At 39.7% G+C, this 26,428-nt stretch overlaps 1 protein-coding gene across 4 annotated transcripts in view; it reads left to right on the top strand.

Annotated features, from left to right (window-relative positions):
* The window catches only part of cpx (synaptic transmission protein complexin), an 874,417-nt gene that overhangs the window by 164,012 nt on the left and 683,977 nt on the right, over positions 1-26,428 (top strand). For 2 of the 4 annotated variants that reach the window (XM_070087416.1, XM_070087413.1), the window contains exon 1: positions 8,937-9,033. The exons of 1 other annotated variant lie outside the window; for it this stretch is intronic. The gene's annotated coding sequence lies outside the window, so the exon portion shown is untranslated. Of the gene's footprint in view, positions 1-8,935; positions 9,034-26,428 lie in introns of those variants that run through there. One more of the 4 variants, XM_070087415.1, reaches the window with a different exon arrangement.

Below are 26,428 nucleotides of genomic sequence, written 5' to 3'. Positions count from 1 at the left end.
CAGGAGGCCTGGTCTCAGACCGGGCCGCGGGGGCGTTGACCCCCGGAACTCTCTCCAGGTAAACTCCAGGTAAACTCCAGGTAATAGGTTGCTAGAGAGCAACCGCCCTGGGAGGTACTACCGTCCTGCCAAGTGAGTGTAAAACTGAAGCCTGTAATTGTTTTACACGATGGTAAGATTGCTGGTGTCTTTTTTTATCTGTCTCATTCACATGCAAGATTTCAGGTATGTCTTGCTACTTCTACTTACACTTAGGTCACACTACACATACATGTACAAGCATATATATACACACCCTTTTGGGTTTTCTTCTATTTTCTTTCTAGTTCTTGTTCTTGTTTATTTCCTCTTACCTCCATGGGGAAGTGGAACAGAATTCTTCCTCCGTAAGCCATGCGTGTTGTAAGAGGCGACTAAAATGCCGGGAGCAAGGAGCTAGTAACCTCTTCTCCTGTATATATTACTAAATGTAAAAGGAGAAGCTTTCGTTTTTCCTTTTGGGCCACCCCGCCTCGGTGGGATACGGCCGGTGTGTTGAAAGAAGAAAGAAATATATGTATGTATGTATATATGTATGTATATATGTATGTATATATATGTATATATATATGTATGTATATATATGTATGTATATGTATATATATATGTATATATATATATAAGGAATTCGCAAGAGCAGGCGAAATATACACAAACACTGATCTCTAGCTGAAGGAGACTCAAACCTACGAACCTTGGAACAAGGTACGCAGTGCTTTACCAATCTACCCACACTCGACCAATACCTTGGAGTCCAGCTTGCGCTAGACTTTGATCCAAGGCAGCCAGCTTTCAGGGAGAAGGCTTACAGCTTTTTCATCTCATCCCCTGCATGCATCAGCCTTACTAGAGATATTAACAATGCAAGGAATTCGCAAGAGCAGGCGAAATATACAAAACACTCGAAGGAGACTCGAACCTACGAACCTTGGAACAAGCACCTCGTAAGTTCGAGTCTCCTTTATATATATATATATATATATATATATATATATATATATATATATATATATATATATATATATATATATATATATATATATATACGGGCATTGTAAGATCTGGAGATATCTGTTGGGCCAAAGTACTGAGAGGACCTTGTGACAATTTTGACACATGTTCGAAACCCTTATCTGTGGTAATCTCTTGGAAAGTTGACTTCAGTTGTCAGTGTTATTTTTTCCCTTCTGAACGCTGTCATGTCTTAGGTATCTTCTACTCTCTCTTTCATAATCTATTCATGTTCTTGTACATCATTTCCTTAGTCTGTTCTTTCCTAGTATCTTCTTGGAGTGTGGGACGTGGATTAAAGAGAACTGGAATACAGTCGTGCTTAACTGTGTGGAATTGAGGAATACTGTGACTTGAGCCGGGGGGTAATGGGTGGGAGGAGGTGAGTTAGTGGGAGGTGGAGTGTTGGTGCATAAAACCAAAATACTGCCAAGAGTTATAATGGCATACAAAGTGAGCAAACAGCAGAGAGTAAACAATTCCCCTGGCATTAGTATGTAGATTATGTCTCCAACTGGAATTTATCCTCCGAGTTTAAAACTCACAGTTCAGGAGTTAATGTCTGTGTGTGGATAAACATATGGAATGTTTGACGTTTCGGATGTAATTATGGACTCAGCTGTAAGTGTGTGTGTTTATGTTGTGCTTTCTGAATATCACTGAAACATTGCATTGTGGTGAGATTTAGTAAACGCTAGTAAATATTTTTTACAATAAATAATGTTATCAGACGTATATCGCTCGTTAACAACGCTAAAGATATATGTATTACGAAAAGGGTAACTTGAAAAGCAAAGTTACATACTCATTAAGATAACTCAACAATAACAAATGTCACTTATTCTCAACTATATGTTGCTATCATCGTGCAACACACACACACATACACACACACACACACACACACACACACACACACACACACACACACTGAGAGAACTAACGGACGCGACCACCTAGTTCTCATTACCGTCTTCCTCAGCTCCTCCTGTCTCCTTCATTCAGGTCCTGTCTCCCTCACTCTAGCCCTTCCTTCTCTCTCCCTCCACTCAGTTCTTCCATTTTATCCTTCTCGCTCCGCACTTCCCTTCTTTCTTCCTTCCTCAGCTTCTCCCTTTTCTCCCCCCACTCAGGTCGTTGTTTCTCTCTGTTACTCTGCCTTTTTTCTCTCCCTCATTTAGCTTCTATTTTCTCTCTACTTTAAGGGTTTAGTGCTTCAAAACGAATATATATTTTTTTTACCTCCCTATTCTCTCATATTCTCTCACTCACCCTGCGCCAGCTTCTCTGTTACTCACCACCTTTCAATTCTGTTCCTCATTTAGATTTGCCTCCACTCTCCTCTGTCGTCTCTCCCTCATTTCTCTCCTCTCCCTAACTCAAATCTTGTCGCCTCCCTCCTTCACTTGTGTTTTTTTCCCTCTCGTTGTCAGATCACTAACGATGGCAATTAAGCAGCTTTCACGTCATTTGCTACCTTAGCGTTCTAAGGAGCCGAGCTAAGTGCAGTACATCGTCTTTCATTGCACTTGTTCACATAAGTGGCTACAATGCGTTCTTTTTTCCTTGCAGGAGCTTTCGGTCTCACGCTTCACCACTTTTGTTGGATGACCAATACTGAAAAAGCGCTTCACACAAAAATATTAGCTGTGCTACGGTCGCTAAACGACCAGAGAGAGAGGGAGGGGAGAGGGAAATGAAGGGAGGACAGAAGGAAAAAAGGAGGGAGGGAAGAGAGATTTTCGTATCGGATAATTCTGGTCCTCTGTATCTTAACCTACGCTACAAGGATATTAGATTGATCTCAAAGCTCTAATGTACAGTTGCAGAGCTACAGCTCAACTTCCTCAAGGAGTGACAATTAACTCTCAATAGGCGTAAATGTTTCGGCTCAACATTATCAAGTATCCAAGTACCTCTAACTTAAACACCCTCAGCAGGCCCAGGAACTGTAGATCAACACGTTCCAGAGGCCTAAGAGCTGCAACTCAAACACTAGAATATTTATGAAGTAACACATAAAAAGATATTAAGACAGCGCCACGACACGAGGAACTACTGCAATATATGTAATGTGGCCACAGGCATGACTTTACACTCTGAACATGGCTCACGAAATCGTAATGACACGATTGCAAACAAACCATAAAACGGGCGGGGATAGAACCCGCGATCAGAGAGTCTCAAAACTCAAGACCGTCGCGTTAGCCACTGGACCTTATTGAATCTTATTGTGGCTAGCTGGTCCAGTGGCTAACGCGACGGTCTGGAGTTTCGAGACTCTCTGATCGCGGGTTCTATACCCGCCCGTGGTATGGTTTGTTTGCACTCTGAAATGCTTCAAAATCATGCACAACTTTTACTAATTAAATAAATCAATAAATACAGTAATAAAACAATTATTATTTTAATAGAAATTTGAATGTAAATGTTTTTACTACCGAGTGCCTTTCCATCACTCCCAAAACCTTAAATTTTGTCACTTTCACGTTTTCTTTCGTAGTTACTGTTCATTAAGGCTTTAAAATACTCTACGGTTAAGCAAAAAATAAAATGAATAACGACATCAGGGACGCTACAGCTCCGTCCTATGCACAACTTGGGGTTCAAATAATATTTGTAAATTTACACCTAAACAGTCCCTTCCTAAGCAGAAAAGGAACTATTAAGTTATCAAATGGAAACGAATATTCATACATAACTCGATGTAACTGGCGAATCGCCACTTACTCCAAAACTAATCCGAATTTTCTTCTAGGATACTCCAATGTGGTGAATTTGTAGCCAATTAGTTATTAATCTGTTAAAGCACTGTAACTTGTATCAATGTTTGTTTAGCAAAATTACCAAACTGGGGCTTACATATTCCAATATGAATCTTTCAATGGATTGTACTGAAGTTCAAATTGTGAAGTCACTCAGAAAAGGCATTCACCAGTTATTTTGAAAAAAAAAAATTGGTGGTTGCACAGTACCATAATAAACAGTTTTTCCTCAAAGTATGATAACTCAGCATTGAAAATTTCCGGTTGATTTGAAGAATCAGTCTCATATTTTTGCGTGGAAAGTTTCAAGTTAGTAAAACATAATTAAAATCATTATCTGACGGCCACAATAGGTATCCCCTTTCGTGGAGTACATAATGAAAAAATCTGTTTCAGTCGCTACGCAATTCAAGCGAAGTATCTTCCTGTATGACATGACCCTACTAGGTAAGAAGTCTAGTAGCTATACCTAAAAGCCGTCATGAGGTAGAGGAGCTGCAGTTCAATTCCCCCGAAGAGCTGAAGCAGCTGTAATCATACAGTACCAAGAGCTGTAATCATACACATCCAAGAGCAGTAATCATGCCTTCCCAAGAGATCGAGGAACTTTAGTCATGCCTTCCCAAGAGATCCACTAGCTGTAATTATACCTTCCCAAGAGATTAAGGAGCTGTAATGATACACTACTAAGATGTCCAGGAGCTGTAACCATACCCTACCAAGAGATTCAGGAGCTATAATCATACACACCCAAGAGATCCAGGGACTGTAGTCACATATTCCCAATAGATCCAGGAGCTGTAATCATATATGCCTAATAGACCCAAAAGCTGTAAGTATTCCTTACCAAGAGAGCCAGGAGCTGCAATGATACATTCCCAAGAGATCCAAGAACTGTAATTATACATTCCCAAGAGATACAGGAGCTGTAATCATACACACCCAAGAGATACAGGAACTGTAATCATACACACCCAATAGATCCAGGAGCTGTATACATTCCTAGGAGATCCAGGAGATGTAATCATTCCTATCCAAGATATTTAGGCGATCCAGAAGTTGGAGATCAATGCTGTTGAGAATTCCAAGCGCTGGAACTCGACCCAGTCAAAATATTTTTCCACGAACACACTCCGAGTAGAGAGAGCGGCGAGAGAGAAGTACTGTAAGCTGTGGCATTGTGGGTGTATCTGTTATCTTCAGACTTCCCCATTCTGAAGCACGTAAATTCAAAATTGCAGAGATAAAACTACAGGAAATTTAGATATTTGTTCGAAATGAGATGCAATTTTATATTCGTTGCTAGGTTAAACTATTATTAATTTGTTAAATTTCAACATTATATAAAAAGGTAAGCTTCTCATCATTTTTTTTCTTTTCATTTTTGCCGAGTTTTAATTTTCAATAATCCTGAAAGATTGTTTTTTTTTTTTAATTACTGAAACCTACCCTCAGCTGGCCTGATGGAATGAATTTAGGAATGCGATGTCCATAGTTTTTAGTACTGTGTTCGTGCTGCAAGGGAAAGATGGAAGGGTTAATTCCGTTGACATATCCCAAAAACCACTCGACTGGTCTTGATTAAACTAACACTAAGTGTTGTTCCGTGACAGATGTTAGATCACAGTATTTACCAAAATAGCTGTCTTTAAAATATTTAATGCACTTAATTTTCTGAAATGCATGATATTTCCGAAATAGCTTTAGAGAATAGCTGAAAAAATAATATTGTGCTGAATTAAGTTAGTATGAGGCTCAGCTTAAATTTTTGAACTTCATTCGGCTGACCTTAGCTAGTGTTCCGAAAGAATAAGTTTAATTTTCCCAGTTTTTTCAAAAAATTTAGCACAATGCCCTCTACAGCTTCAATAAAAATATGTACTTCTCTTTAAGTTAGATACACCAGCATTGAAAGTTTGAAGTCGATATAAAGAGGCATTTTCGATGCGCATTGGAACGAATGCAACCCAGACTTAACGTCTGTGTTGAGAGGCGTTGAGTTGTCGAAACCAATTAACCAGTTTTAACGAAATTGACAAATTAAGACTTATACTGTCCAATAAAATATGAAATCCTTCTATTGAGGAATATATACCAGGGTTGCTGGAAGTATGACGCATATCAGACGAAGCATTGTTTAGTTATTGTGCAGGAACCACTTACTACCATTTTTAATACCAATTCTATCTAGATATTTAGGATATATCATGCATATCAGAAAATTACATTCATTACATATTTTAAGATAACATGTTTGTACTAACGCTGTGTGACAATAATGTGAACTTTCCTCTAAGTCAGATAAATCAGCATTGAAACCGATCAAGAGAATCGCTCTCAAGTTATCGCACGGGAACACTGGAGGAAGGAAAGAAACCAGAGAACTACTATAGGAATCTCCTAATTTGAGGGGGGAATATCTAATAACGTTTCAGAGGTAATTCGTAATTTGGAGATTAAAATTTTTAACGTTTCGGTCATAATCTTCATTTTAAGTTACCGTTTACAAATTGTGGGTAAGTTCAGATTTCAGTATACTAAAATCAAATGTGTCATTAAATAAAGAAAATATGTACAATGCCAGCAGGATAATAAATACGACCCATGTACGACACCTGCGCATCACATCCCTGTATTAGATTAGAAAAGGCCTGGTGTGCAGGTGTTGCACGTGTTCTGTGTAATGAGATAATGGAACGCGCTTGTTTTACTTTTCTCATATGTAACTTTTGCTGCCAAGCATTTCAAAATGGTTTGTACGTCGTTGAAGGCTATTCTGTGGGATTGTTGATGTCGTAAACATAGTTCCTCACGAGATAGTTCCTCCTTCCTCTCTTACTGTTGTCTACACGCTCATCATCACTAAGGGATTAGAGTAAAGCTTCATAAGGAATATAATATGATGTTAATATTTATTAAAATAATTACTGTGTTCACTGTTTCCCATCAAAGATGCATAATAATGCTGACCTTTTGTACAATCCGGAGTAGTGAGGCTCTTCTTAAATAGCCTGCTCCCTATTTCCCCCGGAACACAGCTTAATAAGGTGTTCGGAAGGCGTGATGAACTCCTACATCTCTTTAAATACCTCTTTGGGAGAGGTTTCCCTTGAGCTCTGAACACGCCCCTCAAGAGGTAATCTCCATAACATCTTGTATCTGTTGTAAGTTGTTTATATTAATCGCCGACAATAATTCAGAAAAGTAATTCTGATATTCTCGTAAAAATAACATTTCCCCGCCATAGTGGAACAACTTTCACAATAGCTACTGTAGGAGCAAGGCACATTCCTGCGTGCAGCACATACGTTAGGAGACTCCGCCCTGTCTGCTGATACCAGCTGCACAAACATTAACCATAGCTGCCAGAGTATGCTCCTCGGCTCTTGCTTGCTAATAACACTGGCTTGGCCAACAGTATATTTCTAACTAATATATTTCTAACTAATAACGAGATGCTGAATTAAAATCTGAATTTAGTTGTCCTCCAACACGTACAGTTTTTGGAAAATAGAACCCCACTGTGAACGATTCAAGACATAGTCATTAAGGAGACGAGATATCAAGGAAACTTGACGACCAGTTTGATGACCGACTACTACTGGAGACCGGTGCGACAGAGCCATACTGAACACAAGCTAAAAATAATGAAAACTGGACTGTAAACATCTTTGTATAGCTGGAAATTTTGGTGTTTGCTTATGCTTATTTGTAATGAATCTAATTGAAGAAAGATGAGTGTGTCACTGCATACACTACACTTAATATCTATGCATAATATAATACCTATGAATGTTAGGCAACATATATCACGTGATTCACTTTAAATAACCAAAATATTTATTAAATGATTTAAAAAAAGTGCCTTACTTGATAGACTAAATAAGCTCACAATAGTTATCAACTCATCAAAGTTATACTACACAACCAGTATGGTTTCTGAACTGGAGAAAAAAGTATATTTGGGGGGGGGGGGATGTAATTTAGGATTGAGCGAAACGTCGTGCTGTTATTATTTTCATTAGTGGGTAAGTCTTGAACTGATGTAAATGTACTAGGTGTCTCCGGGTTGTCTGCTCTCTCCGTGCTGCACAAACATTAAGGCTTACTTACTGGAGGAGCAATGAATATATTGAGAGGGGTGATGGTTGAGGAGCTTCTCCGCTATACTAGAGCTTCTCCACTATACTAGAGCTTCTCCACTATACTAGAGCTTCTCCACTAGAGCTTCTGCATTATACTAGAGCTTTTCCACTATATTAGAGCTTCTCCACTATACTAGAGCTACTCCACTATGCTACAGCTACTTCACTATAATAGAGCTCCACTATAATAGAGCTCCACTACAATAGAGCTCCACTATACTAGAGCTACTCCACTATACTAAAGCTCCTCCACTATACTACAGCTTCTCCACTATACTAGATCTCCTCCACTACAGAGCTCCTCCATTATACTAGAGCTCCTCCACTATACTAGAGTTTCTCCACTATACAAGAGCTTCTCCATTATAATAGAGCTCCCCCAACCCAACCGAACTGTCTCACCTGAACGCAAAATAGACAGACATCGTTCGATTCCCAGCAACCAAGTATTAGTGAACGTGACTTATTTTTCCAAAAAAGTTTGTAACTCATGGCTGATCACACTTTGTAATAACGAATAATCAGACAATTTACACCATGACATTTGATTATTAAGTAATTAAGTATTATATATACTGCATGTAGGTTTTGTTGGATTTTTTTTTATTTAAAATTACAAATGTATATGACCGTTAAATGATAACTCTAATCCCCAATTAATTTACGACCAAAAAAGAGTGCAGTTAACGGGCGATCAAACATCACATTACACGTTAATTAAAGGATATGTATGTATTTACTTCTCTTCCCAGCCCCCCTCCAGCGCCTGCGCAGCGGGGCGCTTCGCTCCCCCTGCCCCCCCGCCACACCATGTGATTTCATCTATCGTATTATTCAGCATCCACACCTTGTAATTCGTAGAGCGCAATATGCATCAAAACTACTGCACGTTTTCGTATAAATGTGGAAGTGAGAAAGTTTATATGGTAAAAGATGGCTCTATCGTGGGTGTAATAGAGCGGCGCGCGGCGAGTGAGTATAGAGTACGTGGCAACCCAGCAGGCGAGAACTTCACACGGGCTGGTCCGAACTTACTTGGTCAGTTGTTGGGATCAGTCCACCAGGACATGGAGGTGAGTACCTGGGCTCTCTCTCTCACTCCAGCCATTCTTGTACACTCTTGTAACTAAGCCATGTAAACACATTCTGATTGTTAAACAATGTAAACATTCTGAATGTTAAGGCATATGAATATTGTAAACGTTGAACCATGTTAAGCATTTTCTAAATGTTATCGTATATGAGACATCCGCTTTTTGTTTCTTATACAAGTTTTTGTCGAATGGCTTGAAGACAGAAACGAAGCTCTTAGGTCTTACGTGAATATACTTTGCGTGTTGCGTTTAACTGGCTTATTACTGCCGTGTACATAAGCCACGTTGTTGAATTATCCGCTGACGTTTGGGTGCTTTGTGGCCGCCGCAGCGTGAGTTTGTCGCAGTGCTGCGGAGCTTGTCGCTCCTCGCGCCGGGGAAATCCTCTCTGAGGAGAAAATTGTATATCGAGCTGGGAGCATTCATTGATCTGCACTCCACGTCCTGCATATATATGTGTACTTATTGCGCCACTCTCTAACATAATTATATGCAGCTTGTAAAACCTATTAACTTTACTCGCTATGGGATTGTGGAAGCAGGGCTGAACTTAATGTGAATGTTGGTCGTGATTGTATGATGATAGTGGTGTTGTGTATGGTGTAAGCGTCGTTTTTGTGGAGATAGTCGGGTGTTATTGGTACTAAAGTGGTGTTAGTGTTATGTTAACCTGGAGTTTATGGTGGTGGTGGTGGTGTAATTGTCGTAGTAGTGTGGTGTTGATGGTGGTAGGGTAATGTATGTTGTAGCAGTGTTGTTGGTGGTGATGCTTGTTGTAGCAGTGTGGTGTTGGTGGTGGTAGCGTAACGTTAATGCTAGTGGTGTTATTGGTAGTGAATTATTGTTGGTGTTCGTGTCTTAGTGGTAGTGTCATGTGGTGTTAAATCGTGGTACTGTAGTGATGGTGGTAGCGTGGCGTTATTATGGTATTGATGATGGAGATTTGATGGTGAGTGGTTTGTGGTAATGTATAAATGGTGGACGTGTTGTGTTAGTGGTGATAGTGAGTTAGTGGTAGAGCTGTAGTGGTGATTTAGGTGGTATTGTGGTGTTAATGATAATCGTATGGTGCTTGTATGATGGTAGTGTTGTCGTAGTAGTAGTGTTGTGATATTGGTGGTGGTAGTAGCGGTAATATTGTAATGGTGGTGCAGCTGTGGTGGGTGTTGTGGCAGTGTGGTGGGCGTGGTGTTAGTGTGATATTAGTGGTAATAGTAAGGTGTTGATGAGAGTGGTGGAACTGTGGTTTTGGTGGTATTGATATGTTAGTGGTAATAGTGTGACGTGTGTACGATGATAGTATAGTGGAAGTGTGATGTTATGTTGTGAAATTGGAGACGAGTGTGGTAGTGTGGTGGGCATGGTTGTCGTGTTGTGTTGGTGGTGAGCGTGGTGGTAGTGTTGTGTTGATTTATGGCAGTATGGTGGCTGTGCGTTGTGTTGCTGGCGATAGTGTGGTGTCAGTCATGGAAGTGCAGTAAGGGTAGTTGCGTTAGTGGAAGAAACGGTAGTGCAGTAGCAGTTGATGATAGTGACTGTAATAATAATAACATATCTTTATTTCTACAAGTACATGTACAAGGTATACAGGCCTAGCTGACATCACTGACATATTACTATATTGAAAGTCGTTTGTTATGAAGAGCTTTTTAGGTAAATTAGGCCAATTTTTGTCCCAGGATGCGACCCACACCAGTCGACCGAACTCGGGTACCCATTTTACTGATGGGTGAACAGGACCAAGTGTAAAAAATCACACCCACTGTTTCCACCCTTGCTGGGAAACGAACCACGGACCCCTCCGTGTGTGTGAAGCGAGAGCTTTGTCTACCAGGCCACTGGGCACCGTAAAGTTGATAGTGAATAAAGCAGAGCTTGTGAAAATATTGGCTGTGATGACTCTTAGTGGGGGAGGGGATTTTGGTGATTCTTATAAAACTACTTATGCGCAATGTATTATAATTATACACAAATAAACCGCACATAGAAGAGAGGAGCTTACGACTTGGACCATTTACAAAGTCACGCTGTAAAATATATATATATATATATATATATATATATATATATATATATATATATATATATATATATATATATATATAATATGCTAGTGCCTGCAGGTACATGCGTGTAATCATTGAGTAAGGACAGCGATGCATTATGTGGGTGTCTGCTGGCGGGGGAGGCAGTTTTAAAGAGGAGTTAGCCACTCTGCAGACAACTGGGATGCTCCCAGCCAACACACACACACACACACACACACGATGTTCCAGAGAGGGGACACAGAAACAAGGGATCACTCTTGGAAGTTAAAGACTCGGATGAGTCACAGGGATGTTAGGAAGCAGTTCTTCAGTCATAGTGGTCAGCAAGTGGAACAGTCTGGCGAGCGATGTAGTAGAGGCAGGAACCATACATAGCTTTAAGACGAGTTATGATAAAGCTCATGGAGCAGGGAGAGAGAGGACCTAGTAGTGTTCAGTGAAGAGGCGGGGCCAAGAGCCGAGTCTCGACCCCTGCAACTACAGTTGAGTACACACACACACACACACACTGCAGACAATTAGGATGCTCCCAGCCAACACACTGCAGACAATTGGGATGCTCCCAGCCAACACACTGCAGACAATTGGGATGCTCCCAGCCAACACACTGCAGACAATTGGGATGCTCCCAGCCAACACACTGCAGACAATTGGGATGCTCCCAGCCAACACACTGCAGACAATTGGGATGCTCCCAACCAACACACTGCAGACAGCTGGGATGCTCCCAGCCAGCGCGCGCGCGCACACACACACACACACACACACACACACACACACACACACACACACACACACACACACACACACTGCAGACAACTGGGCTCCTCTCTGCCAACACACACACTGTAATATTACACCAGCACTAGCTGCAATAACCACCCAAACGCATACCAACACATATCCTGATATATGCCACAACATACTCTCACATACACCACTTCCACAATTCTGTAATTTTCCGAGAAAATATATTCGTCACACTAGGTATATTCGCTAAAATTATATGTTCAGCATAATCGTATATGCTCTCAAATTCTCTCAGATGCTTCACAAATAATTAGAGGGTTATATAAATTATACACAAAAAAGTATAGATTCAGACCCCAAAAAATCTTGATTGAGAAAGTAATTCCTGTGTTATGCTATACCATGGCGCCATCATATATTTAGATATAATATATACCAACTTGCTACTTATTATATAAATATGCTCAGTTAAAGAGCGTGCCGTGATAATCTAGAAAATATATTAGCGGTCCTAATATACTAAGAGCACGGTGAAGAACCCAAAGTGAAGATACCGGGAGGATCCCCTTAAAGTAGGGAGCACCGGGAGGATCCCCTTAAAGTAGGGAGCACCGGGAGGATCCCCTTAAAGTAGGGAGCACCGGGAGGATCCCCTTAAAGTAGGGAGCACCGGGAGGATCCCCTTGAAGTAGGGAGCACCGGGAGGATCCCCTTAAAGTAGGGAGCACCGGGAGGATCCCCTTAAAGTAGGGATCACCGGGAGGATCCCCTTAAAGTAGGGAGCACCGGGAGGATCCCCTTAAAGTAGGGAGCACCGGGAGGATCCCCTTAAAGTAGGGAGCACCGGGAGGATCCCCTTAAAGTAGGGAGCACCGGGAGGATCCCCTTAAAGTAGGGAGCACCGGGAGGATCCCATTAGAGAGCACCGGGAGGATCCCATTAGAGAGCACCGGGAGGATCCCATTAGAGAGCACCGGGAGGATCCCATTAGACAGCACCGGGAGGATCCCATTAGAGAGCACCGGGAGGATCCCATTAGAGAGCACCAGGAGGATCCCATTAGGGAACACCTTGAAGAGCCCATTATTCCTTACATACCTCATTTAACTAAAGAGTACATTGTGCATCCCGTTGGGTTAGAGAGCGCATTGATGATTCCGTTACTTCAGACACTGTATTGATGATACCCTTAACAGAACAAAATCATCAAAAATATTTACTACCCTTAGATGAAGATATAAAATGAAGCAAAACGGTTTTGCAATTGTAACTGTTGTCTGTTACAATTGCAATTGTTACTGTTGTCTGTCACAGACGCCCTTGAAGAACAGACGGAGAACCTTTTAAAACCGGTAAATGGCCCTTCATCCAATTAATTGAAGTTACCTTCCCCTCTCTTGGATCAAACCTATTTGCCCCCCATTCCCCAAGCTCTGTGATTCCCAAGGGTTTAATAATTCCTCATGAAAAATAGCGCCAATGTTTAATAGAAAAACTAAATACAGACCATATCAACATAAATAAATAAATAAATTAATCCATGTTAAGCGCTAAACCCAAGTGAGTCATTCAGCGCAAGACGTGTTGGAGGCTCGATCCTCCGTCTTGTGAGCGCCAGACAGACGCGCTTCCTATTTGTACTCGCCTAGATGTTACCATATCAACAAAATAGCATTTTAGACTTTCATGGACCATGTTACCTTTAAGTTAGGTTAATTATCTTTTTTAATAGTTATGTAGCCTTGAAATAATCATTAAGCATATACATCTATGCTTTTCCTAAAAGAAATTCGACATAAATAATAGAAATGATACGTTATTAAACGGCTTTCTAAATATTCACTGGTAAAAAAAAATTACTTGTGTTAAATGTAAGTCACTGAGAATGTTGCGTCTGAAAGACGAGTACTTGATACTCTTCATACGTCATGGAGAAGACACAGCTTAGAAGACTGGCCTCTTGACCAAGACATGCAGTCATAAGCATGACTCCCAGGCCTCTTGACTAACCCTTGCAGTCACAAGCATGACTCCCTGGCCTCTTGATCAACACGTGCAGTCACAAGCATGACTCCCTGGCCTCTTGATCAACACGTGCAGTCACAAGCATGACTCCCTGGCCTCTTGATCAACACGTGCAGTCACAAGCATGACTCCCTGGCCTCTTGATCAACACGTGCAGTCACAAGCATGACTCCCTGGCCTCTTGATCAACCCTTGCAGTCACAAGCATGACTCCCTGGCCTCTTGATCAACACGTGCAGTCACAAGCATGACTCCCTGGCCTCTTGATCAACACGTGCAGTCACAAGCATGACTCCCTGGCCTCTTGATCAACACGTGCAGTCACAAGCATGACTCCCTGGCCTCTTGATCAACACGTGCAGTCACAAGCATGACTCCCTGGCCTCTTGATCAACACGTGCAGTCACAAGCATGACTCCCTGGCCTCTTGATCAACACGTGCAGTCACAAGCATGACTCCCTGGCCTCTTGATCAACACGTGCAGTCACAAGCATGACTCCCTGGCCTCTTGATCAACACGTGCAGTCACAAGCATGACTCCCTGGCCTCTTGATCAACACGTGCAGTCACAAGCATGACTCCCTGGCCTCTTGATCAACACGTGCAGTCACAAGCATGACTCCCTGGCCTCTTGATCAACACGTGCAGTCACAAGCATGACTCCCTGGCCTCTTGATCAACACATGCAGCAAGATATTTGAAAAAAAAATTCTGCAAGTCTTTTGGAATGAAAATCTGTCTCTAAATAATAATTCTTTAATGTTAATTCTGATGACTCTACAACCCTGTACGGGTTTAGTTCTTTCCTTCTGAATATAATAATGCAAATAAAAATAAGTGTACCTCCGCTTCCGTTGAAGTGGGTAACTTCATGCTATTGAATAGCTTCTAATCCAAAGTAATAGAAATATCCTCCGTGTACTTGGATCACGTGCCGTATAACCCCTATGTATTTAATGCTTCTTTCTGAATGTTAAATCCGTGGAGGATTTGTACGTGTCTTCTTGGCCAGCAGATTTAGTGAAACCTGCATAGTGTAAAATGAGAGGTGAGATCTTAAAGAGAAGGTGCCAGTGTGTGTGGTTATGTCGCTGCCGTGGGTGGGCGGGTGGGTGGCTGCCGTGGGTGGGTATGGCCACCCCACACACCTTTGGAAGCCCTTAAAGGAGATACTTTTACTCAGAGACGAATCTGTGAGATATTTTGTTTTAATGTTTCATTTAAGAGAAAGCGCTAAGTCCGTCGGGGTCATAGAGCACCTACAGAATGGGGAAGGTTTTGGGTTTAATGCGAGGAAGAGAACTGTAGCTATAATTCTTCTGATTAAGAGCCGGTCACCAGCATCAAAAAGGTGGTATATTTATTTAGCTATTTGCCCATATAGTAGACTCGCAGGCATATGCAATATATTTTCAATATATATATATATATATATATATATATATATATATATATATATATATATATATATATATATATATATATATATATATATATATATATATATATATATATATAAAATTTAATTCACAGGAAGCGTATAATGTATATTTCAAACGTAGTGTTTGTAATGCATTTCCAACGTATTATATATAATACATTTTTAATATATTTTCAATAAAGTCCCAAAAATATTCATCTTCATAAATCAGGGATGGTAGAACAAGAAAATTCCCAACCAGGTCAGGGACGAACCCTTCAAGTTTCTTCTCTGAAGAATGTTTACTGTCTCCGAGGCTGCGGGTCCCCGGTCTCCACTTCAGGTGGTATCTCACTATGTAGTTTCTAGTGTATTATATACAGTGTTGCATTTTTCAGTATATTATACTGAAATATATACAACCTTTAGCTGTATAGCCCTTGTGGCTTAGCGCTTCTTTTTGATTATAATAATAATATACAATCTTTAAAAGGCAAATTTGTGAGTATTTTATAGTCCTATTTTCCTACTGTGATTTGCATATCTTTATATTTTTTATTTATTATTCACTGAATTATATTATTTATTGAGAATACGTTGACTTAGTCCGAAGCAACTTGAACATGCATAACTTCAGCTGGTCAGAAGGATGAACATGTATAACTCCAGCTGGTCAGAAGGATGAACATGCATAACTCCAGCTGGTTAGAAGGATGAACATGCATAACTCCAGCTGGTCAGAAGGATGAACATGCATAACTCCAGCTGGTCAGAAGGATGAACATGCATAACTTCAGCTGGTCAGAAGGATGAACATGTATAACTCCAGCTGGTCAGAAGGATGAACATGCATAACTCCAGCTGGTCAGAAGGATGAACATGCATAACTCCAGCTGGTTAGAAGGATGAACATGTATAACTTCAGCTGGTTAGAAGGATGAACATGCATAACTCCAGCTGGTCAGAAGGATGAACATGCATAACTCCAGCTGGTTAGAAGGATGAACATGCATAACTCCAGCTGGTTAGAAGGATGAACATGCATAACTCCAGCTGGTTAGAAGGATGAACATGCATAACTCCAGCTGGTTAGAAGGATGAACATGCATAACTCCAGCTGGTTAGAAGGATGAACATGCATAACTCCAGCTGGTTAGAAGGATGAACATGCATAACTCCAGCTGGTTAGAAGGATGAACATGCATAACTCCAGCTGGTTAGAAGGATGAACATGCATAACTCCAGCTGGTCAGAAGGATGAACATGCATAACTCCAGCTGGTCAGAAGGATGAACATGCATAACTCCAGCTGGTCAGAAGGATGAACGTGCATAACTCCAGCTGGTCAGAAGGATGAACATGCATAACTCCAGCTGGTCAGAAGGATGAACATGCATAACTCCAGCTGGTCAGAAGGATGAGCATGCATAACTCCAGCTGGTCAGAAGGATGAACATGTATAACTTCAGCTGGTCAGAAGGATGAACGTGCATAACTCCAGCTGGTCAGAAGGATGAACATGCATAACTCCAGCTGGTTAGAAGGATGAACATGCATAACTTCAGCTGGTTAGAAGGATGAACATGTATAACTTAGCTGGTCAGAAGGATGAACATGTATAACTTCAGCTGGTCAGAACAAGGTTGAACATCCATAACTCCAGCTGGTCAGAACAAGGTTGAACATGCATAACTTCAGCTGGTCAGAAGGATGAACATGCATAACTCCAGCTGGTCAGAACAAGGATGAACATGCATAACTCCAGCTGGTCAGAACAAGGTTGAACATACATAATTCCAGCTGGTCAGAATAAGGTTGAACATGCATAACTCCAGCTGGTCAGAACAAGGTTGAACATACATAACTCCAGCTGGTCAGAACAAGGTTGAACATACATAACTCCAGCTGGTCAGAACAAGGTTGAACATACATAACTCCAGCTGGTCAGAATAAGGTTGAACATACATAACTCCAGCTGGTCAGAACTAGGTTAAACATACATAACTCCAGCTGGTCAGAACAAGCTTGAGCAAACACAGCTCAAGTTTGCAACAGTGATATATTCATGCTTGACAAGTGCGCTTCATGCTGAGAGAAACGCATCGGTGTGAATTTAGGTACCAAAAAAAAAATATCAAAATTCAAAGTCCATGGGTGTCTATCCTCGGGTTTAAAATTCTCTCTTGCATAACGGTTACACTTCCTTATTATATAATTATATCGAACATGCATGTACAATGTGAACACTGCTAACACTTGCACAAACGTACACATGCATCTGCCGGCTCTTGTGAAAGTATGTTCATGAACTCTCCGTGTGTTTTTCTCGTTTTTGTTTTGTGTGTGACTACATAGATTGTGTTTGTAATGAGAGGCGTCAACATTAGGAATAGTTTCAGTAAGCTTCGTTCATATTGTATCTTATTTTAAAGGGCAACATTGTTGCTAGTGAAGGGCCCTTGATGCTAAGAACTGGGGCTACCTTCCCGCACCCTCAGAAAAAACCTGACTTCCTCTAAAGGTTTAGTGTTTCCTTATTATTTTAGTAATAACATGGGTAATGTATTTCTTAAAGTTCTCGAGTAATACTTGATATACAGTAATTATAATTTATTATTTTACAAGGAAGCCCTAAATCTGTAGGGGTGACAGTGCTCCAAGAATAAGGAGGCAATTAAGGTAGATCCTGGAAAGGAGAGGTTCAGTTGCATCATGAAACCACAAACATGCAGACATCTTCCTTGAAGGATATATATTCAAGAAATATATTTAAATTTGTTGCACGCATTTTCTAGATTAAATCTCGATGATTACATGGACGTGAAGTAGTTAGCCTCTAGACGATGCTTATGAGGATCCTGGCGGAAGGGAAAAGTGCCAATCCTACCCCAGGTTTCCCTGATTCAAGAGACAAAAGTACCCATCCTGCCCCAAAGGGACGAATGTAACTATCCTACCCCTGTTTTTTCCTCAGGGAGGAAGTACCCATCCTGCCCTAGGGTTGTCTGGGTCTGGAAGAAGTGTTCATTCCTGGGTCACAGGAAAAAACCCATTCGTAAATGGGGTCCGATACGCATGCTCAAATAGATACAAATTTAAGTACGCTAATCCTGAAAAATATAAAATTCTAACTCACAAATATTTGTTTTTGTAAACCCCTAATTACCATTGAAATATAAATACAAAGCTTCACGTATAAACCAAAAATGAGTCGTTTATAAATATATTCCAATTACGAATATAAAGGCATGTTACCATAAATTTCATATATGCTGTAAATGAAATCGTAAAATATTCTTAGATCACTTTATGGTAGCTTAGTTCAATGCTTCTAACTAGCTTTATAGCTATGGTGGTTGAACATTTTTCATATATTTGATAGTGTGCAGTAGAGCACTACTAGTCTGGTACTAAACCACACATTGCACTGCTAAGGAAAGCTAGTTAGCTCCTATTTACTACGACAGTTGGAAACTTAAATTCCTAGGTCTGTCGAGACGGTACATGCAGTATTTTGTGTATTTTAAGCTTAAAAATGATTGGCAATGGACACAAAGTACATCATTACTTCTTCGTGAGGTTGACTAGCGTCGGAGCCTAAACTCGTGCAGTAAACTCGTTATCTTTAAACACATTACAATAACTAAAAGATTTATAGAATATTTTCCATAAAATTTCATCTTTATTGAGCATATACATTGAATTTTTTGTTCAATTAAATTGCCCAAGTTTTTTGTGGCTGCATTTCACAAACGTTAAATCTTCAAAACGGAAATGAGATGGAGATTTTCCCAGTAACGGTAAATAAGGCGTAGCACACGAGCAGAGGAATATGGTGTGGATAAATATTGGCAACCTACCTCTGCGTGCAGGAAACTGGTGGATTATTGCAACCAGGATTGAAGTGGGCTGTCTGATGCTGCTAAACAGGGAAGTGTCAGGTAATTATCAACCTGGGAGTCAGCAGGATTTAATTATTGAGTTGGTTGGGTGGCATTGTCTGGTGGGTCGTTTTCCATTACCATAAATAACTTGGAGTGTTTGATCTGTGTTAAGAGGCAGATGAATTAGTGGCTTCAGACTTTGCAGAGCTATTTGGAAGTTTGTTGGCATCTTAATCAAAATTTGCTTCATATGAGGCCTGGTCACAGACCGGGCCGCGGGGGCGTTGACCCCTGGAACCCTCTCCAGGTATACTCCAGGTATCAGCTGCGTTTATCCCGGTAGCTCACATGAGCTTCCACCGAGAACAAAGAGATGTTATTAAATTAAAATGTTTCATACAACTGAATATCTCTCAAAGTTTAAACAAGTTAGCACGGAGTCCCAGTAATAAATAGTAACCCCCTCGAGGGAAGTTCCTTGACGCTGGTGAGGGGCTCTTGATCTACGGAACTGGATCTGTGCTTAGGTTCCCTGAATTGAGCCTGAATACCTTCCAACATCCCCCCCCCTTCCATGTACGCTGTATAATCCTACTGGTTTAGCGCTTTCCTATGATTATAATTATAATAAATAGTAAAACTGTAATTTAAGTCACCTGTTTTAGGCCTGGGCAAAGTTGTGGCAGACTCAAAAAATGCGGGTCTTTCACTCTACTCATCAAGGATCATATTCTAGGTCAGGGAAAAATTTCTCACCATAGTTCAGTTTCTCGATGGTCTCCGGACGAAAAAAAAAAACTGGCTATTCCCTCAAATAGCAGTTTGCGGCTCAGTCTTCGGTTCTCATTTAAAAAGTTCTGTGGCAAGATTCCTGTAGCTTATAATACTTAACACTTTGCTGACCTCGCAAAGGCCCAATCAAATTCAGCCCATCCTTTACGACTAATTGCAGTGTATGGGAAAAGAATACGTGGGGAGATGCACCAAACACTCACTATTTGTTTCATTAAGCTCTCAAGGATGTGCTATATAATTAAGGGTCTTTTGGGAAATTATAACCGAAATCGGGAGATTTATGATCTGCTTGCATCCCATGCAGGCTAATAAAATACTTTTAGAATATATAAAAGATTGTCTGTAAAATCAGAATGCACGTTGATACCTTTAAAGGCACAAGCAAACCACTTCATGACTCAGATGAGTGTGTTCCTCTGAAGCTACTATTAGCATAGATGACAGTACCTGGGAGTTGATGTAGGGACATGTAACTCCAGTGCAAGAGCGCATATCACAGCCTGACCAGTTGTCAGCTGTCAAACTGACATGTGGATTGGTTGAGTTTGTCTTTCAGTAAGCTGTAAAGTGCTGTGACCAGTGATGGTAACGGGGGTTGGAGGGGGAGAAATACGCGGGTATACGGCTTGTTCTTATTTCTTAAATTCTTTTTTTTCTTTCTACCAATTTCTACTAGTCAGACTATGATTTTATTTCCAGTATGGTAAATATTGACCACTCGGTGAAGTATATTATGTAATAATGACACACGAGCCTTTCCAGATACCCATTTCATATGTCTTTAAAATGTCCCCGAAACTGGTCAAATTTAAAAAATTTTCCCGTAAATTTTAGAGATTCTTTTACATTCCGTTTTCAAGGGTTCAATTGTGCTCCTTTGATCCTTCAACAAAATTTCTTAGCTGTGGTTATTTGGTTAATGGACCTTAAAGTCTATGGAATACACATGCGTCATGTAACCTGTTCATCACCAGTCAGGAACACTTTAGTCCCAAAAATTGGGATTGAACTTTCAGCATATATGCGCTGAGATACATTCAGTTACATATCTCATTCGTGCCTTGTTACGCCAAGGTACTTTATTATCTGACGAGGCATTACATAACTGCAATTCAAATACTGATGAAAATCAAGAAAATGACAGTGGTTGAAGGGAATGGATGTTACTTGCTTGTTGGATGCTTCCTTCCGACTGGGATCATTGTGTGTCAGTATTGCTTACTGAAAACCTTGCTAGTCTTCCAGAGTGCTGCTGCTGCTGCTGCTGCAGCAGCAGCAAGAGTTGCTCGAGTTACAAAAGTACAGGAAGATGCCTCTCAGAGTATATAAGAAATATTGATAAAACTAAACCACTCTAATCAGGCAACCATTTTGCTTCTGTTATACTGCGTCAGTATTGAAGAATTATTCTTTGTTTCCAGTATTGCTTAACTAAACTTATTCTCAATTTTCTAAAAATCAATGAAAAAAGATTGAGGTATGCGGGATGAAATAAATACTTTTAGAACAATTAAACTTATATTTATATCATTATGCATCATTAGAGTAAGCATAAAATGAATAGAGTAATATATCCATGTCTTGCCCCATCATACTCATTCTATTCCCCTAAATTGTGCTGTTTATTAATACTGATATATATCATCATTTAATTTTTTTCCCTGTTGATGGATACGAGGATTTCTGTTAGAGGATAAAAATTGGAATGAGAAGCTAGAGACTGATTATGCAGTGAAATTGGCCTCGCTTCATTCAGAATTGTATTTCATAATACATGAAAGAAGAGTGATACTATGGACATCGTTGTTTATTTGATATTAAGCCAAGCTAAACAATGAGATAATGAAAAACTAAAGAACTACATCTATAACTGATAACTTAATTTCGTGTAAACCCAAATAATAAACTTCAACTTTCCTTATCAAGTGTAATGTGACCTGAGGTGTTATTAGTTTGTCATTTCATATTATTGCTTCAAAGACTCCTGGAATGTAGCTGCAGTGTAAAGACATGGGTACCGTAATACTGAACAGTGCAAGACTAAATTTAAGTAAACCAGCCTTAACATCTGTCCATATTATGTGGACAGATGTTTTTGCCGACGTAAAATGACACGTGTTACAGTGGAGACATTCTTCTCTGTATTGATTAGGATCATCTGACAACTGCTGACCAAACCGTACATGCACAGTGCTAGACATTCTGACTTCATGAGAGACCGAGAGCTTCTGATACAGAACACTTACCCACACATGGACAAAAGACTTCCAGGTTTGTAACAGGTTCACTGCAGGTTCTCCCGTCTTGACTGGTTTTCAAATTAAAATGAGATGAAGTTTAGGGACCACCAGGTTTTGGATACACAGTTATGATGTATTTGAACTGTATTTAAAATTAATATAACAACCGCCAGTTAAATTTCCGAATGGAATTACAGTAAATACATATTTGGTCAAATCTCTGCTTCCCATCCTTCCTCTGGCATGTCTTGGTAAGGGAGGAAGTACCCATACTGATCCTTAGTTTCCTGGGTGAGGGGGGAAGTACCCATCCTATCCTTTGGTTACCTGTACGAGGGGAAGTATTCCATTATTCTCTCGAGTTGCCTGAGTGATAAGGAAAGTCCACACCCACCTACTGGATTGCAAGTAATAATCACGGTAATCATCTTGAATATCTTACTTAGCCGCCAAACATTTCGAAACAAGACGTTTTAGGACCTTATCAAGTGGAACACCCTAGTACTGGTGAGGAGCTCGTGATCCGAGGAATTGGAGCCAACATCCCTATCCTCTGACCAAACTTGAATTATTTTCCGTTCCCAGCGTTCTTTATGAACGCTTCATAGATTTAGTAATTCATAATTTATTATATAAAAGTTCGTCATCAAAGTTATAAATGAATTAGCTGGATATTTCGTTCTCGAGCAGCTGTTGTTGTCTTCTCTAGTCGCCTTAATTTCCTCTCTCAGCTTCTCTCTAATACGTTTCTCTCTTCCAAGAGCGCAACGCAATTAAGCTAAATTCCATCTTGTAGAATATTACACTTGTGTTGTCTAGAAAAATATTGTCATTCGTGGTAGCAGTGGCGCTATGTTATGGTTATTATAAAATGTATGGTTATACTTCTCTTTATCAGCTACATTAGTTAATATACTCACGAGACACGATGACATTCTTTCATTTTATATATATATATATATATATATATATATATATATATATATATATATATATATATATATATATATATATATATATATATATATATATATTATATATATATATATAATGTCGTGCCAAATAGATAAAACTGGTCAATTAGCAAAAATTCCTTTAAAATTAAGTCTTTCTAAAATTTTGTGTTGTACGTATACAGATATTTTTTTTTATTTGTTAATGTAAAAAATAATTTTGTAGCAAAAGAAGCTTAGCAAAACTTGCCTAACCTTGTTATAACTGACGCAACTAAATAAAATTATAAGTTTAAAATAATTTAATAAACAAATACAGTGAAATATATTTTTTTCGTTAGATTCAGAATGATTTTTGCGAAATTATTGCATACACAAATTTTCGCTTGCCTTATTCGGCAAGAAGTGCGTTGCTATTTAAGCCAAAATCGCAAGTTTACTGATTCGGCACGACGTGTGTGTGTGTGTAATTTATATATAAAATATATAAACTATATATACTCTGATGATAGCAAATTCCAACGTAAGGGGAAACTGATGAAAGATAACACACATCAGCAACAGCAACAAGAACATCAGCAACAGCAGTAACACGGTCCCCGCAGACAAAGGTCATCCACATGAATCTCGACTCTGCCCTCGAGAAAAAAAAAATCGTTTTAGTTCAGCTGTTTGAGATGTTGAAGAGGAGCAAGAACAATGAATTAAAAACTGCTGCGGGACAAAAAAAAAGTCGACGAAAGTATGATAGATCACGTTGCCTGAGAGGGCCATCGAAATTGGATTAAGATGCTTCTCAGCACTTTACGCTAGGGATTTCTGATATATTTCTTCCTTAGGAGATTTGGAGGGTGACTAGCGACGTTTCATCGCACCAGAGACTGGAGAGTGTGTGTAATGTGTATTGGCGTTATGATGAATGTTTTGTAGTGAAAACCTACGTTGCAGAACAATCTTTATACTAGGCAACGTTTGGTTCTGTTTACAGCTTCTTTCTACAAGTCATGACTTGATAAACCTCGAATAGACAGAAAAAAACATTATGAAAGCTTGCTCTGTAGTGTGCATTTTCACTATTGCACGATATTTTTAACCTGGGTAATTTGTATTTTTATTTTATATCGTGGATCACAAAAACAACTGAAAGTGAACGTTCGTTAACGTTCAGCCACGAAAAAAATGATAGACTATTAGACATTGCACAGAAAATAACTACCCACGTTCCTCTTCAAGACGGAAAGTTTATTGCAAAAAATTACTCAAAAGACAAGATTTAGTGTTTTTCTTGCATATGTTGGCGTGTTACACAAGCCCGTAACAAGTACCGATATATTTGTATTGAGGAATATTTTTTTTAATTGTGTATTTTAAAATGTGTTAATATGGATGTATCTTTAACATATACAACACCAACTTTCCCAGAAAAAATTAGAGTACAGTTATACCAGTGAAACTTTGGAAACTTAGTCCAATAAGCTTTAGCAAACTAGTTAAATTTTAATCACAGATGAGCCAGGGAGCTATCAGTAGATGCCCCAAGAGGTACCTAAAATGCCCTATGTACCATACAGCTTGTATTCGTTATAAATCAGCTAAGAATATTACCAAATAATATGATTCCCAATTTCAAACATTTCCTTCTAGGAACAACAATATCCGTAACGAGCCTCTAAGTGATTAAAATAGTTTACGGCCTCTTGTGTCCATATTTCATGCTTTTTAGGTAAGCCAAGCGCGAGTCATTAGTGATTTAATTGGTCGTTAATGCCAGAAACATTTGTGGTTTTTTCTACTTCCTTAGGTTGTGGCGTGTTGGGGTAAGATTTTCTGGTTGACGCTGTTGTAAACTGCTGTGTTCAGTGTGTTGTGCTGGGTATTAAGTGTTGTGTGTTTAAGAGACAAGGCAATAAAAATGCACTTCTGCAACGAGGACGTTAACTCACGTCGCTCTAAGCACTTACATAAAACAGAAGAGGAAACATAACTCATCTATGTATCAGCAAATAAAAATGCAGTGTGTTCAAATGCTTAATGTCAAACCATAACTACACCACAATTTTGAGTCGAATCTTCAGATGACATTTCGGTCCATCTTGTGTAAATATCAAGCCAAAACATTAAATCTAGGTATGCTGTAATTAGTACCTGTGTTGAAGGCCATGGGTGAAATTCGATTCCCAATTTAAAACTACTTAGTAAATCTGGCAAACAAGGCGCCCAGGAAGCTTATTGTATCTGATTGATAGTAGAAGCTGCAAGACTCTGTACAAGAGTAAGCTCCACTTTCTTGGATTACCTGCTCCCTGTCTCACCTACGACTTATTGACAGCAGAGCAAGACGACTCCTCTCTTGTTTGGACTCATCCTGGACAGATGTCATTTCAGCAGAGCGTTCAACACCAAAGTGATGTGCGTGCCCTTATTGTTGTGTACAAGACCAATGTTATGGTACCACACTCGGATCCACTTCGTGCTCAGAGAGATGAGAGCTATACAACAAGACGGGCAGCGACCAGCAACTACACTCTAGCTGAACCCTTCTCAAGAACATCACTTCATATGATATTTATTCCTAGAATGACTCAAGTCTGGTACATGTTCGGACTGCATGATAGCATCGAAAACAATACCTGACAAACTGATATCACTGATCCACAGATGGCTCCAGTTTCATTCTATTTCCTATGTATGTGTTTCATTATAGAAAATGCTTTCAAATGAGCTGAGGTAGGTAACAACTCTTTGCATGTAAATAAAGGTAAGAACTCGTAACCTAACCCTGTAAAACCATTGTGAAAAAAATAAAAATAAAATTAATCGACATGGAAACGTTAGACTGGGAAAACCCTTGCGTCATTTACAAGTGATTTTCCTTCCCCAATGTTAATTTAGTGTACAATATTTACAAGTATGTAAGAATGGCAACACAAGCCAACTTAATAATAAACAGTGAGCATAAAATGTCACAACGAACCAAAGGTCACAATGAGAGACATGCCAGATGACAGCCTGGGAAAGTCTATAGTAAATCACGTCACTATGTTCTCTCGGTATAGGCTCATACTTCTCCAGGTTTATTTGTGACTTGATTGTTTATTGACGGCGTTTCATACACTGCGTGCACAAAACGTCGTCGATGAATAGTTGCTTTATATTACATCGAACCACTTTTCCAACTCACCCCAATTCTTCCTCCCCCCCCCCCATCCATCCCGAGAAGTTAGAAAGCAAAATTACAACTGGTGATCAACAGACAGC

Source organism: Cherax quadricarinatus, chromosome 21, assembly GCF_038502225.1.
Source record: "Cherax quadricarinatus isolate ZL_2023a chromosome 21, ASM3850222v1, whole genome shotgun sequence".
Lineage (NCBI taxonomy): Eukaryota > Metazoa > Arthropoda > Malacostraca > Decapoda > Parastacidae > Cherax > Cherax quadricarinatus.
Note: the sequence above shows the minus strand (reverse complement) of the source record. Positions and strands in the feature narration are given on the sequence as shown.